This window comes from Halyomorpha halys, unplaced genomic scaffold (genome assembly GCF_000696795.3).
Source record: "Halyomorpha halys isolate HHAL.00 unplaced genomic scaffold, Hhal_1.1 Scaffold968.1, whole genome shotgun sequence".
NCBI classification, from domain to species: domain Eukaryota; kingdom Metazoa; phylum Arthropoda; class Insecta; order Hemiptera; family Pentatomidae; genus Halyomorpha; species Halyomorpha halys.
The window spans coordinates 35,355-41,495 of NW_027114226.1; positions in this window are offsets into that span (position 1 = coordinate 35,355).

The following is a 6,141-nucleotide window of genomic DNA, read 5'->3' on the forward strand; positions in this document are numbered from 1 at the left end:
AAAAAAAAAAAAAAAAAAAGTAGTTATATGATGAGGAGAAGATGGTCGGGTGTGCGGTCAGTAAAAAATACACAAATAAACAAAAAGTTATTTATTTGTGCCAACGTTTCGTCCTGAATTTCAGGCCTTCATCAGGGCTGAATAAAACAAAAAAGGGTACTTACGGATTAACGCCACCGCAGCAAATATTCTACTAATGCGCCAATCTATACCAAAAGTTTTTGCAACAAATTATAGAATAAAAAACTTGTAAAACATTTTATTTATGCAAAATAGTCCATCAGATTTCGGTGGAAAATGGGCCGATATGGAATTTAATATAGTATATATGTATACAAACAGTTGAAGACAGTGACAGAACGTCGCAGCTGGCGACGAACGTCAGCAGTTGGCGAAACGTCGGAAAATAAATAGTTGTAAACTATTTTTGTTTCACTTTTGACCGCAACCCTGACCATCTTCTTATATATGAATTTAATATAGATTCAAGACAGTCTCTATTTTCTTTCACCTGATGCTGCCACCATATGAACTCTGATAAATAAGATTTCAAATGATTTCTCGCCGTCCCCTTAAGTCTCTTGTTCCTCCATTTAGCATTACCCCACATTCTCTCAACTGTTTGTGTATGATAAATCAACAACTCCTGTATCAGGATCAATAAAATTGTATTTATGATTAACGTGTAACAATCCTTTTTTAACGTTCTATTTGTTTGGTAACCTTTCCAACTGTCAGAATAAATAGTGCAACCATCTGCAATGTTTTCAATAATTTTATCAAGAAGGGTAGAGCCAGTTCTATTAAGATAAAGTGACAACAAGCTAATCTTTTGTATCTCAACATAACCCACTGTTCGGGTAATACTCGACCAAAATTATTTTTACATTTAGTAAACAAACTTTCATCAATTTCCACAATGCAATTTGGTCCACCTATCTTCTTGTTTAATTTATTTTCCATATCCAAGATACATAATTCACGCATGTAATTATTCCAGTCTATAACAGTTTTATCCGATAAATCAAGCTGCTTTTCACAAAATTTAACCGATGTCAACTCCTCGCACCAGCAGTATATGAATCTTAAAGCTGAACAAAATGGAATTCTGCTCAACTCAAACTAAGTGACTTTTTAAAGTCCCACTTGCCGATCGCACTGTCTTAAATTAAATTTCCAAAAGTTATGTTTACCAAAATATAGTTTCATGTCATGGGAATTGCTATATACGTTTTTTAGGTAAAATATTTCGCTCCTAAAGAAATAAAATTGCATCTTGTTCTGTTTTTGTAAATCCCATTTTCGTAGCAGTAAAAAATGGGGTAAAAAATCAGCAAACACCAAGGTAACAAGGAAACCAAAGAAATTTTGTGCGAATAGGAACAAGAAGATTGCTGTGTGCAAACTACAAAGTTGCTCTAAGCGAACAAGATGGCTCTTTATTGGCGTATTAGCAGAATTTTTGTAGCAGTGGCGTAAGTACGTAAAACCCCCCAAAAAAGACAATAACCATTACTCAGGGAAACACAAAAATAAAAGGAAAATGATTTTATAATTTTTATTTTTATGTTTCTCTGAGTTATGGTTGTTATATCTCTTTTGTTTTTTTAGCTCTGATGTAAGTCTGAAATTTAGGTCAAAACGTCAGCACAAATAAATAAGATTTTGTTTATTTATGAATTTATTGCTGACCGCACCCCAACCATCTCCTCATATTAATCTGCGATCAACTATGAACACCTCTGTAGATATATTAATATGAATCTGGTTGATGGAAGATTTTTATCAATGATTTTTATATGTGACAACTCTAAAACACTCTTAAAAAATTATCAGTTTATAATTATGAGATCGTATTTATATTTCATGATTTTTTAAAATTATTTTTCCCCTTCGGCGATTTATTTTTAAATTATATGTGGTTATGTTAATTAATAAACTAATTTATATGTTTTTGTATTTATACAAAAAAAGTTAAAAAAAATATTTACTCAAATTTTGATCCTGGTATATGTTCGAAACCTGTCTTCAATTTTTTATCTCCAATATATTTTAAAAAATAATGTTTTTTTTTTAATAAACTACTTTTACCATTACATCAGAAGCAATTATTTATTTATTATTAAACTCAATGTTTTCCTTAAAAGGAATTAATTTTTTATTAACTATTTTAGGAAAACATTGAGAAATTTACGTAAAATTTTAAAATGTTAGTTTATTAAATTTTATAATCAATCCTCTACTTTCGATGACAGTAAATATATTTGGGGATCCTTACCATTCTGATCGAGTCAGTTTGAATAGAATAGAGAAATTAGCATGAATTTCTTGAAAACGGCTCAATAGATTTTCATTGTTGATAAATCAAATTACTGTAAATAGCATTTACTACAACTTGTATGTTGTTCATACTTACGACTAAATGAATGTGTTTCTTGACAATTATATTAATGTTGGAAATCTCTATTTTCATCAACTTAAACCAGTGCTCCGAGACCGTGGCCTTTGGCTTCACTTTTACTTATGAGAGTAGCTTTATGCCTGAATAATACCTCTTAATACAGTTTCCGAAGAACAGAAAATGAAAAGGCAATTGAATTTAAGATCACCAGCAAGCGAATAAATTTAACTTTTTGGATTTTTTATATATTAGTATCTTTCTGTAGGTTTTCAGTTGCAGAAAATAAAAATGCTATTGATTTTAATATTACGCACTTCTATATCGGTTTATTTTAATTTTTCGGATTTAAAACAAATTAATGTCTCTTCATGTGAAGTTTGGAAATTTTCCACCATAAAAATGCTAAGAGGATTTAATGATTGAGCACTCCCTCATCGATTAATTCTAACTTATCGGATTTGAACGTGTCACAATTCTTTAATAGGCTTTCAAAAAGTTGAAAATTAAAAATGTTAATCAATTTTAAGATTTTTTAAATTTAATTTACTTGTCTGATTAGACTAAAATAAGTATGATGGGTGATTGGCAACCCAATTAAGTTGGGCAGCACAACTTTGTATTTTTAATAAAGCTTGTCCCCTAATTGTCAGTTACAATACCTTCGAAAACATATCAATCTCAAATAAATCCAAAAATTTTAAATAAATCTACACAGCAGTTTGGCTTACAAATTATAGCATTTCCTGTTTTCCCCACCTTTTGGTTATTCAGAACCTTTTTACTTTTCATTAACCTTATATTTTTTATTAATTTTACTATTTACCTGGTACATACATATATAAATATATGCATATTTATAATCTTATATTTTTTATTAATTTTACTACTTACCTGGTACATACATATTTCTATATGTATGTACAAAATACATTAATAGGAGAGCGGGCGATTTTAAAATCTGTAGCATTTTCAGCAAATGTTGTATTGGAACTACTAAGGAAATACAGGCAATTCCTAATACCCACTCCTTTCCACCTGATGAGAGACCAAAAAATAGTATCATTTATTTTCAACAATCACTGCAATACAAAAAATGAGATGTTGGGTCAACTATCACCTGATGAATATATAATTTACAGACCAGGGAAGAAGAATATTGCCGCCAATAGTGTTGAGAGTACGTCCTTCGCAATTCTGTTACACTGGAATGCAAAAATATCTCATGTTCAACATAACTAAAATGTACCACTGGGTGGGCAGCAGCCTGCTATGTTTGCAATAAATTGAAACCAAACTTTTAAAACTAACAGAATGCTTGATTAAATCAATCTCTTGCTGAAAAAGTTTAAACTTTGACTTTATGGGACCTCTTTCTTCATGGAGTCTTAAATCTATTTCCCTGATGTTTTAGGTGTTACATCCAAGTAATTTTATCACAAATAAAAATACCAGTTGAAATCAGTCTAGATCTTTCTTATGCAATAACACTACAGCAAGGTATCTTTGCCATTGTTTATTATTTCACAGTTGTCGAGATGCGATAATATCCATATTGAGCAACTAAAAACTAATACATAAGTTTATAAAATATCCAAGATATGTTCTTCACAATAGACATTCTTTATCTATGTTTGATAGCCAATGTTCCTCTTGTTTTAAATCCCTATGCAGAGTTCTTTTTATCACTTACCAAGACCAAAAATGCCTTTTGTTATTAACACAGACTGATGGTATAGATCCTTTCTGTTCCTAGTGTGATTATCTGACAATAAACAATTTCTATGCATAATTCTTTAAAAAATCTTCATTTTCTGGTCTGGAATTTAGAGTAAGTGAATAATCTTCCAAATTCAAATTTACCTATTGTAATTGCGGAGCTAATGAGAACCACCCACAGCAATAATAATAACTGAATTAAACTATAATTAAAACTAAACTTCTTTATGGTAGTTACATATTCAGGGTAATAGCAATCATAATCCAATAATTAATTAATGCACGATCACTAGTTATCAAAAGTAGCTAGCCAATAGAACAAAATATTTATGTATGAAAAGTATAATGGTAAAAAATTGTATGCTTTAGCAATAACAGCAGAGACCCATACAATTTATTGGCATACCAGGATTCCTAAAGCTTTTCAAGCAAATGATACAGCAATCTCTGTATGTGGCTAATAACGGACTTCCCATTGAAAAGGCACTATTCCCGAACTATGTTATCAAGCTGCATGAAATTCTATTCTGGAGGTTTAGAAATAGAAAATTTTCATTAACTTTCAACTTATTTATTGGTGTTGCCAGTTACATTTAAAATAATTCATAATTCATTTTTGAACAGAGCCAACCACAACCTTTACTCTAAATAACATTTTCCCAAACAAAGAAAACATCCAGAGTTTACAAAAGAGAGGTTTTAACCAAGAATTAGTTTTTTTTTTAAACAAAATAAATTTTATTTAATTTAAGTCTCAAAAAAATCTATACTTCTTTATAAGTCCAACGTTTCGGCCATCCTCGAGAACAATCTTAAACACAATTTTACAACCTCATCAATTTAAAAAAAACTTTATGCAGGCTATTATTTCAGTCCAAAATTACCCTATTTTGTCAATTCTTCAAATTAACGCTACAACTTTTAATCATAGTCAATGACTGTGGGACATTAAAATGGGTAAACTTTGGACTCAAATAATTGACCTGGGCAGAATAGCCTGCATAAAGTTTTTTTTAATGTGGTTGTAAAATTGTATTTAAGATTGTCCTTGAGGATGGGCAAATTGGCTGAAACGTTAGACTTATAAAGAAATATAGATTGTTTCGGGACTTAAATTTGATAAGATTTATTTTATTTAAACAATAATAACCATTCTCAAAGAAAGTGAAAAGATTTTATATAAAGCAAAAATTATTTTGTTATGGGTAGTGGTGACAACAATCGATAGATTTAAGACCACAAAAAAATATTGGAGAAAATGATTTTTTTTTTTAATGGATATTAATAACAATTAAGAATTGTAGTAAAAACAGTGAGAAGAATGTAGTAAAAACAAAAAATTATCAAATACATTCACTTGAAAGAATACACTATAATTTCTACTATCACTGTAATTGACATTTTTATTTTTTAGAATCACCAAAAAAATCATTATTTTTTAATTATGTACATTTACTTAATGTATACTTTAAAATACATGTAGTAGTCATTTTAAAATATCACATATAAGTAGATGTCTTACATAAAAAATACTAACAAATTATAATTTTTAAAATAAAATATTTTGTGGTATTACCACTGATAAAGATATTGACTTTGATTGCAGTCCAAATGCCCCAAATGAGTTTTCTTGAGTGTTCCTCCACACACATGACGATGAATACGTACGAAAAACAAAGGTAACTAACTACCTGTTCTCAAATATAAGATTGTGAAGTATAAATCATGACTAATAACCATACTATATTTTGTTTAAAATATGATGAAGATGGTCAGGGTTGTGGTCAAAAAGAACAAAATAGTTTTCAACTATTTATTATTCGACATTTCGCCCCACTTTGTGGGCTTCATCAAAGCTGCTCAAGATGATAGCTTAACAGATTTCTCATGAACAGCCCTGTTGAAGCAGAACAAAGTGTGGCAAAATGTTGGATAATAAATAGTTGAAAACTATCTTGTTCTTTTTGACAGTAACCCTGACCATCTTCTTCATATTTTAAATTATACAGTCAAATATATATATA